The 14,249-nt window shown below is 45.1% G+C and overlaps 1 pseudogene; it reads right to left on the bottom strand.

Annotated features, from left to right (window-relative positions):
* Positions 1-772: 772 nt before the first annotated feature.
* Positions 773-14,249, bottom strand: part of LOC140411379 (NACHT, LRR and PYD domains-containing protein 3-like) — a 93,997-nt pseudogene continuing 80,520 nt past the window's right edge.

Raw genomic sequence — 14,249 nt, 5'->3', positions numbered from 1 at the left:
TGGACTTTAACCTGGTGTTGTAAGACTTCGCACAGAGTTTTCAGGCAGGATAGAGTGGAAGATAAGGGATGGGGAGCAACACTAATGTTTAAAGAATCAATTCCAGTTGTGAGAAGGGATGATATCTAAACGAATCATCAAACGAGGGTTTATGGATTCCACTCGGAAATAGATAAGGAGCTGTCACACTAGTAGGTGTATAATACAGTGTGGCTGTGGAGATGGTGTCGAAACGAAGAGAGAAGATCAAATGCGCAGACAAATATCTACCACTAAGATAAAGAGGACAATAATATTAGGAGACTTTAACTGCAACAATATTAACTGGAGGACAGAAAACACAAGGGGAACTGAGGGGGGACATCATGCAGTATGTCCGGGAAAGTCTTTTCAACCAATTCGTGACAAACCAACGAAAGCAAATGCAATTCTCGACCTAGTCTTGCAGAATGAAGAAGGGCAAGTGGATGAAGTGATGGTTGGCGACCAGATCGGGGACAGTGATCACACTTCAGTTAGATTGAGTATTACCATGGAAAAGGACAGAGATAAAGCAGGAATAAAAATGTTGAACTGGGGGAAGGCAAATTTTGCAAAAATTGAGAAGGAATCTGGCTAAGGTGGGCTGGCCAGCATGGCCAGAGAATAAATCAGTGAAAACCCAGTAGGAAGCACTAAAAGGAGAGATCCTAAAAGTACAAAGTAGAATGTCCCCTCCAGAGATAAGAGTGGAACTGCCAAATCTAGATCTCCCCTGGCTGTCTAGAGGCATTCAGGGAAGATCATACCGTAACAGAAAGCGGATGATAGGCACAAAGAACGAAGACTGCAGATAGCCTAGACGAATACAGGACTGCAGAAACGAAGTCAAAATGAAATATGGAAATAAAAGACGGGGCACAAAAAACGATTAGCAGCTAAAGTTAAAGAAAACACGAAGATTAATGGTAAACGATTAGTAAAGAACAAAGTGGGAACTATCAGAGTTGAAGATGGGAACTTGTGTGTAGTTGCACAGGCTGTGGGAAGGTTGTAACTGAATATTGTGTCTCTGTGTTTACAAAGGAAATAGAATATACAGGTATTGTAATCCAGGCGGAACACTCTGAGATATTGGATGGGATCAGCATAACGAGAGCGGAAGTATTGGAAGAATTGGAATCCTTGAACGTTGATCAGTCGCTAGGGCCAGATGGATTGTTTCCGAGGCTTCTGAAAGTGGTGAGGGAGGAGATAGTAGACGCTCTGAGGATGATTCTCCAATCCTCATGAGATACGGGGAGGTATTGGCGAACTGGAGAAATGTAATCGTGGTCCCATTGTTCAAAGAGGGATCGAAGAAAATGCCAAACAATTATAGGCCAGTTCGTCATACGTCAGTAGTGGGAAAATTACGAGAATAAGTCCTGAGAGATGGGATAAACTGTCACGTAGAAACTCGTGGATTTGTTAAAGGCAGATCTTGCCTCACGAATTTGATTGGATTATTTGATGAAGTGACAAGAAGAGTTGATGAAGTAAGTTTAGTAGGTGTTGTATAAATGGATTTTCGCAACGCGTTTCACACATTCCCACATGGAAGATTTGTCAAGCACGTGAAATCCCATGGGATACAGGGCAATGTGTTCAACTGCATAAAAGGTTGGCTCAATAACAAGAAACATGGTGTCACGGCCGATGGCTGTCCTTGCAAGTGGTGTTCCAAAGGGATCAATGTTGAGGCCCTGAAAGTTTGTGTTGCATATTAACGATTTGGACGGGAGCACAATTTGGAAATTTGCAAATGACGCAATGATTGGCCCAGTAGTGGAGAGTGGAGAGGATAGCTATAATCCCCAGAATGATATAGACGGATTGGTGGGGTGGGTGTTAAAGTGGCAGATGGAATTAACACGGAGTAGTGTGAGGTCATGCATTCAGGGAGGTCAAAAAGTTATAGGAAGTACACAATAAATGGGAATACACTAAGAGGGATAGACGAAGTGAGAGATCTTGACGTACAAGTGCGCAGGTCCTTAAAGGCAGCAGTTTGAGTAGACGGGGTTAAGAAAACATATGTAGTGCTCCCTTTTACTGGCAGAGGTATAGGATATTAAAGTAAGGATATAATGTTGGAAGTGTATAAGACACCGGTGAGGTGGAGTTCTAGTTACCATATTCCAGGAAGGATGTAAATGATCGGGAGAGAGTGCAGAGGAGATTTGCAAGAATGTTACCAGGGTTGGAACGGTGTAGGTAAGAGGAGAGATTAGATAGGATGGGGTAATTTTACTTGGAACGAAGAAGACTGGGTGGTGACATCATTGAGATGTAAAGAAACATGAGGGAAGGGATAGTGTGGACCGGATACAATCGTTTCCCTTGGTGTAGAATTCTAGAACCAGGGGACATTGATTGAAGATAAGAGGGAGAAGGTGCAGAGGGGACACGAGGAAGAACTGTTTTACGCAGAGGGTCCCGTACCAGCCTACCCGAACAGGCGCGGGAATGTGGCGACTAGGGGCTTTTCACAGGAACTTCATTTGAGGCCTACTTGTGACTATAAGCGATTTTCATTTCATTTATTTTCACCGTGGTTGTCTGGAATTCGCTACACGAGTTGGTGCTGGAGGCAGAGACCCTAAACTCTTCTAAAAAGGACCTGAGCCTGAACCTTGCATTCTAAGCTTTAGAGCTATTGAATGAGTGTAGGAAGGTGGGATTAGAAAGGGCATCTGTCTGTCCTCGGTCTGGCATGGACAAGATGCTGAATGGCCTACTCTATGCTGTAACATTTTAGGATTCTATGAGACACAGAGTCGACGGAGCTCTTGAGGAGAGGCCATGTATTTCGGAAGGGGAGTACAGCATGTAAGAATAGTAGCTGTGACAATAACAGGGCAAACAACATTACCCAACCTCTCTTTATTCGGAAACCAATTAATCAAAGCTGAGGTGTTTGTGATTTGAAAACCCCACCTGAGAACGCCATTGCTGCAAACCCCCAAATCTTAAAGGGAATACTTGAACAAACCAGCCATAACTTCAGTTGACTGTTCCAGGATGGAAAGGGATCCTATATCTATAAACACATTTGTCGTTAATGCATGATATTTTCTATCCAGACTCTGCTTGATTCTTGACCATATTTCTGAAACTTGTCTACCCTGCGGAGTTGTAATTCTTTTTGCGTGCCTGCGAGCGTTATGTGCTTTGTTGTTTCTGCACTATTTGGTAGCTGGATATTTGTGAACATTTCAAACATTTAATAATGAAGTCTGCATCATCACCTGACTGTTTTGTATGCAATTAACCTAATACTTTAGCTGTAATCTAACGAGTCTGGCTAGAATATTATTTTCACTGAACTACGTACTGGCAAAATACATATTAAACTGGCAACTCAACTCACTTTTCAATCCAACAGTGCTACAACGAACATAAGAATTCGACACAGAAGGGAGCGTTTCCCTGGCTGACCTGGCCGCAACTTTGTTCTTTGATCTTCAGTGGATCTCAGTGTTGCAGGTGCTTTCAACTGAGATTCAATCTTTGCATTCCAAAGATGCCGTTGGTGGATTTCTCCAGCGTGTAATTGGTGCCACTGAGGAGACAATTTTAGGGTCCATTTTCTTGTTTGGTAACGAAGGCAATCACAAAAAAGTTCCTTCAGTGAAAACAGGAGAAACATTGCCGTGGATTTCCTCAAGATTCCAGCCCCTAAACGATTCGTAGAAGCCGATTGATGAAATTATTAATAAAGACTAGATTGATCGAGATTAGTGACAAATATGGGCGATAAAATGAAAATAATATCGCCGCCCTCTTTACAGGCTTAAAAGCAATGAATTATTTTAGAAATGTATGCATTGATAGATTGCAGCCCCCAATACTGCTACTGTGGCGACCCAAGCATCTCAGTAATCGAATAAAAAATAGTGACGATCTATCAGTAGCCCCTGGCCTGAAGTACTAACTTTGCTTCCCCTTGATACGTTTGTACCATAAATAAGGAACAACTCATTTTAGTGGCAGAAGAGTCGGGCACAAAGAAAGCACGAGAGATTAATTGATTGGCTAGAAAACAAGCAAATGTGACATTCAGAAACATATCTTCTAAAGTAACTGATTTGTTATTGGGAATGTGGTGTCGGGAAGGCAAATGAAAAGAAAAATAAAATAAAATTATCCCAAGGAAAACTGGTTAAAAAATTGGAAGGAATAACTTAACTTGGCACTGGAAAAATAATGAAGAGGCGAATGTAAATTGATAAGGGTACCAAAAAAAAAATCAGAGTCAAGACGAGAGAACTATCAGTCTTCTGTTTTGTCTCATTATATGAGGTTGAGATTGCAAAGTGAATGAGCCGGACTTCATATATTAAAAGTTTGTTTAGCTGCTTATTTCTTTCACTGCATTCAATCGATTGAAGCAAAGGGGATTTGGTATTTACAAGACTCGAGCCCAGGCTTTTGTTTAGGTCTATACCTCGATAGTCTTTGAGATTCTTATTTGCATTATAGTAAATTTTCTATCGGGCCATGTTTCAGACTATAAACGGTCAAACGTATTAATTAAACATCAATGAGTCTTTATTTCAGTACCTTAGCTATTTATTTCTCTTGGATATTCGGCGGGGTGGGGGGAGGGGGGAATGAACAGTCTCAAAACCTGCATGAGTACCTCGCAAGCTACTGTAGTGGCGTCATTTTGATTGCCCTACTTAATGGTCCCTCTCTCTGATGGTATCGGAAGGAAAGCAAAAGTCAAGCACCCATGTGGGTTCCATTTATGAGTGGTATAAGAACATTCAATATGGTGCTTGGTGAGAAAAATACGGAAAAAATAGAAGGCAAGGAAATCCATGAAATGTACAAAGTGTTTTGCCGGTTCTCAACCCAGCAATGAAGAACGTTGGGGTGAGGGGGGGGGGTGACTCCCTTTTCGGTGGAGTTGCATAATGGTGCAATGATTATGGAATTATCTGCTTTGGAAGTTTTAGTGAAAATAAGACGGAACAATACATCATAGAAATTGATTATTTGAAGAAATACGCTTCAGTCAGTTGGAATACAATGTGTTCCAGGTGGATTTGAATCAAAGATTTGTAGCAATAATAGTGATTAGACAGTGAAAGGCCGACAACACAGCAGACAATTCTGTTACAGGGTAGTCTGCTTCCAAAGACGGAGAAAGGAAGGGCGTCCAAAGAGGAAACCCCCAAGATAACTCAATATGTCGAAGTTAAAATGAGACAAAAAAGATGACGACAAATGTAAGGCTGAGAGCACGATAGAACCAGTACGAACACGGGTCGCACACAGGAGACCTAAAACATATGAAAGTTTCACATGAAAGGGAACATAATCATATTTTACAGTTATATAAATAGGAATAGGATAGTCAAAGCAAGGGTGCAAACAAGTAAGGAAAAAAGTAAGACGCTTTTGTGGAGGCGCAGGTACTAGATAATTTATTTGACTGTGTCTGCTCTGAAGAGTGAGGGGAAATGTGCCAGTATCGATATGAGTGGCGGTAATTCGAGATCGAATAAGTAAAGGTACTAGAAATGTTACGAGCGAAATCAGCCCCCAACTAGGCTGATCACCTGGAATGTTCGCGTGTTAAATGGGCCTGTCAAGAGGGCACGTGTGTTCGCGCATCTTAGGGGACTGAAGGCGGACGTGGTAATGTTGCAGGAGACGCACCTGAGAGTAACTGACCAGATTAGATTGACGAAAGGCTGGGTCAGTCAGCTCTTTCACTCGGGACTGGATTCAAAGACTAGAGGAGTTGTGCTCCTGATTAATAAGCGGGTGGTGTTTGAGGCGGGTGGAATAGTTTCGGAAGGGTGGTCGGCACATTATGGTCAGTCAGAAACTGGATGAGGTGCAGGTGGTAATGGTAAATGGGTATGCGCCAAATTGGGATGATGTCGAGTTTATAAAGAGGACGCTGGGGAAGATACCGGACCTGGACTCGCACAGGTTGGTCATGGGAGCGGACTTCAACACAGTTATTGACCCTGGTTTAGACCAGTCAAGCTCGAAAACAGGCAGGGTGCCAGCAATGGCAAAGAAACTAAAAGGGTCCTTGGAGCAGATGGGGAGGGTGGATCCATGGAGATTTGGGCAGCCGAGGGTGAAGGAGTTCTCCGCTACACACACGTGCATAAAGTGTCCTGCGGGATCGATTTTCTCATTTTGAGCAGGGCCTTACTGGCAAGGGGAGTGGACATGGGGTACTCGGCGATCACACTCTCAGACCATGCTCCACACTGGGTTGACCTGCAGGTTAGTAAGGACAGTAACCAGCGCCCGCAATGAAGGTTAGATGTGGGACTTTTGGCTGACGAAGGGGGTGTGCGAGCGGCTGAGGAAATGTATTCAGAACTACCTGCAGGTCAACGAAATAGGGAAATTTCAGCAGCGATGGTCTGGGAAGCACTGAAGGCGGTGGTCAGACGGGAGCTGATCTCGATATGGGCTCACACGGAGAAGGTGGACAGGGCAGAGACCGACCGACGGGTTAAGGAGATACTACAGATCGTCAGGAGGTATGCAGAGACCCCAGAGGCAGGGCTCTTAAGGGAACGGCGGAGGCAACATGCGGAGTTCGGCTTGGGAACCACAGGGAGGGCGGTGGAGCAGCTGAGAAAGGCGAGGGAGGCGATCAATGAGTATGGAGAGAAGGTCAGCAGAAAGCTTGCACAGTAGCTTAGAAACAGGGAGGCAGACAGGGAGTCAGGGAAAGTAAATGATGGAGATGGGAAGCTGGTTGGAGATCCAGCAGGGGTGAATAAGGCGTTTAAGGATTTCTACAGTAGGCTGCATAGGTCGGCACCCCTACGAGGCCAGAGGGGATGAGGCACTGCTTGGGGGGGGGGGGGGGGGGAGCTGAATTTTCCAAAGGTGGGCGGGGAGCTGGTAGAAGGGCTGGGGGCCCCGTTCGAGTTGGAAGAGATAGTGGAGGATCTGAAGACCAAGCTGTCGGGTAAAGCCCCGGGACTGGACGGGTACCCAGTGGAGTTTTATAAACATTTCTCTGGGACAGTGGGGCTGGTGTTGATGAGGATGTTCAATTACGCAAGGGAAAGAGGGGCGCTGCCCCCGACGATGGCACAGGCCACGATTTCGCTGATTCTGAAGCGGGACAAGAACCCGGAGCTGTGTGCGTCCAACAGGCCGATATCCCTGTTGAATGTGGACGCCAAACTGCTGGCCAAAAGGTTGTCCTCCAGGATTGAGGATTGAGTTCCGGACGTTATTGGGGAGGGCCAGACGGGATTTGTTAAGGGTAGGCAGTTGGTGGTCAATGTTAGAAGGCTGTTGAATGTGATCATGATGCCTCCGGAAGATAGGGAGGTGGAGGTAGTGCTCGCAATGGATGCGGAAAAGGCTTTTGATCGCGTAGAATGGGATTATCTGTGGGAGGTACTGGGACGGGTCAGATATGGGTGGGGCTTTATTTACTGGGTCAGGTTACTGTATCGGGCTCCTGTGGCAACTGTACGGACGAATAGGACAGCATCGGACTATTTTAGACTGCACCGGGGAACGAGACAGGGATGCCCCCTCGCCCCACTGTTGTTTGCACTAGCTATAGAGCCGTTGGCACTTGCTCTGGGAGCCTCACGGGCCTGCAAGTGGCTGGTACGGGTGGTCGGGGGTGGAGGGGGGTGGGGGCGTTGTTGGTGGAGCATAGAATCAACTCTAGTTAGAGGGGATGGAAGAAATCATGAGGATTCCAGGCGAATGTGGCCGGTTTTCGTGGTATAAGCTAAATGTGGGGAAAAGTGAGATATTTGCGATCAGGCGAAGGGACAGGAGAGGCGACTGGAGGAGCTGCCGTTTAGATCAGTAGGGGGGAGATTTAGGTACCTAGGCATTCAAGTAGCGCGGGAATGGGACCGGCTGCATAAATTAAACCTTGCCCGGCTGGTGGTCCAAATGAAGGACAATTTTCGGAGAGGGGATGCACTCCCGTTGTCATTAGCTGGGAGGGTACAGACGATGAAGTTGACGGGCCTCCCGAGATTCCTGTTCGTGTTTCAATGTCTCCCCATCATTATTCCGTGGTCCTTTTTTAAACGGGTCAACAAAGTGCTCTCCGGCTTTGTTTGGGCGGACAAGACTCCACGGGTAAGGAAGGTAATGCTTGAGTGGAGTTGGGGAGAGGGTGGGCTGTCGCTGCCAAATTTTAGTAACGATTACTGAGCGGCGAATAAAGCCATGATCAGGAAGTAGGTGGTGGGGGAGGGGTCGGCATGGGAGCGTTTTCAGGCGGCTTCATGCAAGGGCACCACTTTGGGGGCGTTGGTAACTACGCCTCTGCCGTTCCCGCCGGCACGGTACTCCACCAGCCCCATGGTGGTGGCCGCCCGTAGAGTCTGGGGGCAATGGAGGGGCAAGCATCCTACCACTGTTACACTCTGTCTTCTACGACGGAGCTAGTTCTGCATCCGTTTTGCCATGTCACCTCTGATCCCGTATGATTTCACATTCTGTACTAGTCTGTCATGAGGGAACTTGTCAACGGCATTACTGAAGTCCATGTAGACAGCATCCATTTCCCTGCCTTCGTGTATCATTTTCGTCACTCCTCGAAAACCTCGATCAAGTTAGTGACACACAAACTCCCCTTCACAGAACCATGCTGCCTCTCGCTAATCAGTTCAGTTCCTTCCAAATGGGACAAATCCTGTCCAAAATAATCCACTCCAATAATGTCCCTGCCACTGATGTCAGGCTCGTCGGCCTGTAATTTTCTGGATTATCCTTGTGACTCTTCTTAAACAAAGGAACGACATTACCTAGTTTCCAGTACTCTGGGCCCTCACCTGCAGCAAGTGAGGATACAGAGATATCTGGAGGCAGATGATATGAAGATTAAATCAATTTTGCAAACACGGAATAAAGCACCTGGATTGACAATCCAATATAAAGAGAACCGCGTTGATCAATATTACAATTTAATGGTAATGCTTAAAGAAGAGCTTTGAATTATTCTCAGCAATTACTGGGAGAAAGGGAAGGGATTGGTTGATTTATGTTGCCGCACATTATACAGGAAAGAGAGAGGACGCATCAATGTTCGAAATATTTAATGAAGACAGACCTATTTACACCACATACACGTTGCGGTTCACATAATCCAAATGTTTCTCCTGTTATGGGCGATGCGTTTTCAGAACCGCAAAATGTATCATGGAGTTCAACCAACCTCACCCTTTAATGTATTTGTTGATTTTCCGAGCACACAGGTTTTTCCCTAGGTATGGGATTACAATTGTGGACACGTGGGTATTTAAACACAAAACACTGTTTATTCCATGAACTCAACTTAACATCTTAAATACACATTGTATCTCTTAACACTCCTTACTTCAAAGATAACTCAGAAAATATTGCAACAGTAAATAACTCCTTAAAATGTTCCTTCAAACTTCCAAGAGACTTAACACCTTTAAGCAGTATCACATCAGGCCAGAGGATATATAATTTTTCGATAGAATGGCAGAGACATATTAGCTTGGGTGACTTCAGCTCAAGCACCTTGCTTTCTTCATTCAGCTCTCTGGAAACCCACATACACACCCACACTGCTTTCTGAAACCTGGCTTTTTCTCTTCTAAGCAGATCACAGCAAACCAGAACTTCTCGAGCTGCTGTCTCACACTGGCTTTCTACTTTTAAACTGCTCTCAGCAAAACCAGCCAGGCAATTTTTAAACTTCAAAACCAAATTGCAAAATGGCTAAACTGAGCTGAGCTCCACCCGCTCTATGATATCACTGTTTTCTTAAAGGTACATTGCTTAAACATCCAGCTCTTAAAGGCACTCTCGCATGACACCTCCCCCTAAAAAAAAAACCATCAACTTCAAGATGGTTTCATTTTTCACTTTTGCACCATCCACTAAGAAATGCACACAGTAAATATACCTTCTCGTTTTTTAAAAAAGAACACATGCAAACAGGTAGAATAATATAGTCCATTTTTCTTTGTTCTTCTTCCTCCAACCGAAATCCTTCTCGATTGGCAGTCTCTTTGAACAAAGTCTCTGCACGATCCATCCATTCCTCTACTCCTCGGCATTTCTCTTCAAATTAGATAATTAGTTCAATTTGACCACAAAGACTCTTGCAATGCTCCAATACAGGAACATTGGTGACCACAGCTTTCAGGCAGTCAAATGTCTGTTGGAAATCCGTAGTCCATTGAAATGTTTTACGTTTCTTCAGCAATTCCATCAGTGGAGTAATCACGCCACAAAACTTTTGCACAGCTGTTCGATCAAATCCACTCATGCTAAGAAATCGCATTATTTCCAGTCGTCTTAAGGGTATCGGAAGTTGCTCAAGGAAAGTGATTCAGGCTTCTCCAAATTCACTTTCGGCTAGGTTCATCACCAAACCCGCCTCCTGAAGTCGATCGATGAACTCGATACGATGTTTTAAATGTTCTTTCCATGTCTGGATGTTGGAAATAAAAGCAGATTGTCCCACTTTCTCGATGCAATCTTCAATGGTGGGATAGGTTAAGAGTCCGTTCTTGTAATTGCATTCACCCTTCGATAGTCCACACACAACCGTTAGGTACCGTCTGGTTTAGGTACCATCACTATGGGTGAGCTTCATTAGCTACAACCCACTTCGATTATGCCAATCTTCAGCATACTCTCAATCTCTCTGTTAACCTGTGGCAATTTTAAAGGATTAAGTCAATTTGGATGTTGTTTGACAGGAACAGCATGTCCCACATCTACATCATGTATAGCCGTTTTAGTACTTCCAATTTATCTCTACAAACTTGCCCATGTGATATGAATAACGCTTTCAGGTCAGTTCGTTTTTCCTCTGGAAAGTAACTTAACAAGGGGCTGGTTTAGCACACTGGGCTAAATCGCTGGCTTTGAAAGCAGACCAAAGCAGGCCAGCAGCGCGGTTCAATTCCCGTACCAGCCTCCCCGAACAGGCGCCGGAATGTGGCGACTAGGGGTTTTTCACAGTAACTTCATTGAAGCCTACTTGTGACAATAAGCAATTTTCATTTCAATTTTTCATTTTCATTTCAATTCATCCCAATTTTTAAGAATATCCTCATTTTCCAATTTAATTTGAGGTACGTCAAATTCACAGTCATCTGGATTTGGTTCGTCACTTTGAGTTAGCATCATTAAAACCTCCTTTTTCTCTCCTTCCCTTTCAAAGTACCTTTTAAGCTTATTCACATGACACACTCGGTGAGTCTTCCTTCTATCTGGTGTTTTTACCACGTAATTCACCTCACTTAATTTCCTTTCAATCTGATACGGTCCACAACACCTAGCTTTTGAAGGCTCCCCTGCCACTGGTCACAATACGTTATCCTCACTGGCAAAACTATGAATTTTTGCTTTCTTGTCCGCTACCGTTTCATCACATTTTGTGCAACTTTCGAATGTTGTCTAGCCAATACACCTGCTCTATTTAATCGTTCTCTAAAATTTGACACGTAATCCAATAGTCTAATTTCCGATTTCTCACCCACCAATTTTTCCTTAATCAATTTAAGTGGTCCTCTTACCTCATGACCAAAAATTAGTTCAAAAGGACTAAATTTGGGAGACTCATTAGGTGCATCCCTAATTGCAAACAATACGAATGGGGTTCCTTTGTCCCAATCCTCTGGATAATCTTGACAATACGCCCTCAACATTGTCTTTAATGTCTGATGCCACCTTTCTAACGCTCCCTGCGATTCTGGATGTACGCCGTTGATTTAAATTGTTTCATTCCTAAGCTATCCATAACTTCTTTGAATACGTTTGAAGTAAAATTCTTTGCTTGATCCGATTCAATTTCTGTGGGTAGCCCATATCTAGCAAAGAATTGAAGTAACTCATCCACAATCCTTTTAGCTGTAATATTACATACTGGAATGGCCTCTGGAAACCTAGTAGACACGTCCATTGTAGTCAAAAGATATTGATTCCCACTTTTTGTTTTAGGAAGCGGTCCTACACAATCGATTATGACCCTTGTAAAAGGTTCCTCAAATGCTGGAATGGGTATTAAAAGCGCTGGTTTATTCACTGCTTGAGGTTTCCCTATCACTTGACATGTGATAGATCGAAGCTTCAGGGATGTAGTTACACGGAAGAATAAAGATAGATGTGTGACTGTGAGAGGGGCTGGGAGGAAGCAGTCAGTACAGGGATCCCCTGTGGTCGTTCCCCTTAGTAACAAGTATACGGCTTTGGATACTGTGTGTGGGGGGGGGGGGGGGGATTACCAAGGGAAAGCCATTGGGTACAGGTCTCTGGCGCAGAGTCTGTCCATGTTGCTCAGAAGGGAAGGGGGGAGAGGAGTAGAACATTAGTCATTGGAGACCCCGTAGTGAGGGGGATAGATAGGAGATTCTGTGGGAAAGAGAGAGACTCGCGGTTGGTGTGTTGCCTCCCAGGTGCCAGGGTCCATGCTGTCTCGGATCGTGTTTTCGGGATCCTTAAGGGGGAGGGGGAGCAGCCACAAGTCGTGGTCCACATAGGTACCAATGACATAGGTAGGAAAAGGGATAGAGATGTAAGGCGGGAATTCTGGGAGCTCGGGTGGAAACTTAGATCTAGGACAAACAGAATTATTATCTCTGGGTTATTACCCGTGCCACGTGCTAGCGAGACGAGGAATAGGGAGAGTGGAGTTGAACACGTGGCTACAGGGATGGTGCAGGAGGGAGGGTTTCAGATTTGTGGATAATTGGAGCTCATTCTGGGGTCGGCGGGACCTCTACAAACGGCATGGTCTACACCTGGACCGGAGGGGTAACAATATACTGGGGGGGGGGGGAGGGGGGGGGGGAGAGGAGGGGGGGGGGGGATTTGCTAATGCACTTCGGGAGAGTTGAATTTAGTTCAGCAGGGGCTTGGGAACCTGAATTGTAGCTCCAGTATACAGGAGGTTGAGAGTAGTGAGTTCATGAGTAAGGTTTCAAAGTTGCAGGAGTTTACCGGCAGGCAGGAAGATGGTTGAAAGTGTGTCTTATTCAATGCCAGGAGCATCCGGAATAAGGTGGGTGGGTTTGTACCTGGGACTTCGATGTTGTGGCCATTTCGGAGACATGGATAGAGCAGGGATAGGAATGGCTGTTGCAGGTGCCGGGGTTTAGATATTTCAGTAAGCTCAGGGAAGGTGGTAAGAGGGGGGGGGGGGGGGGGGGGGGAGGGGCGGCATTGTTAGTCAAGGACAGTATTACGGAGGCAGAAAGGACGTTTGCTGAGGACTCGTCGATTGAGGTAGTATGGGCTGAGGTTAGAAACAGGAAAGGAGAGGTCACCCTGTTCGGGGTTTTCTATAAGCCTCCGAAAAGTTCCAGAGATGAAGGGCAAAGAATTGCAAAGCTGATTCTGGATAGGAGCGAAATAACCAGGGTAGTTGTTATGAAGGACTTTAAGTTTCCAAATGTTGACTGGAAACGCTATAGTTCGAGTACTTTAGATGGGTCCGTTTTTGTCCAATGTGTGCAGGAGGGTTTCCTGGCACAGTATGAAGATACGCCAACGAGAGGCGAGGCCATATTGGATTTGAACCAGGACAGGTGTTAGAGTTGGAGGTAGGTGAGCACTTTGGTGATAGTGACCGCAATTCGATTAGGTTTACTTTAGTGATGGAAAGGGATAGGTATATAACGCAGGGCAAGAGTTATATCTGGGGGAAAATCAATTATGATGCGATGAGGCAAGACTTAGGATGCATCGGATGGAGAGAAAAACTGCAGGGGATGGGCACAATGGAAATGTGGAGCTTGTTCAAGGAATAGCTACTGCTTGTCCTTGATAAGTATGTACCTGTCAGGCCGGGAGGAAGTGGTCGTGCAAGGGAACCGTGGTTTACTAAAGCAGTCGAAACACTTGTCAAGAGGAAAAAGGAGGCTTATGTAAAGATGTGACATCAAGGTTCAGTTAGGGCGCTTGAGAGTGACAAGTTAGCAAGGAAGGACCGAACGAGAGAGCTAAGAAGAGCCAGGAGAGGATATGAGAAGTCTTTGGCTTTCTATAGGTCTGCCAGGAATAAAATAATGACTAGGGTAAGAGTAGGGCCAGTCAAGGACAGTAGTTGGAAGTTGTGCGTGGAGTCCGAGGAGATAAGAGAGGTGCTAAATGAATAGTTTTCGTTCGTATTCACACAGGAAAAAGACAATGTTGTCGAGGAGAATACTGAGATTCAGGCTACTAGACTAAAGGGGTTTGAGGTTCATAAGGAGGAGGTGTTAGCAATTCTGGAAAGTGTA

Source organism: Scyliorhinus torazame, chromosome 4 (assembly GCF_047496885.1).
Source record: "Scyliorhinus torazame isolate Kashiwa2021f chromosome 4, sScyTor2.1, whole genome shotgun sequence".
Lineage (NCBI taxonomy): Eukaryota > Metazoa > Chordata > Chondrichthyes > Carcharhiniformes > Scyliorhinidae > Scyliorhinus > Scyliorhinus torazame.
This window is presented reverse-complemented; position numbering and strand designations above follow the sequence as displayed.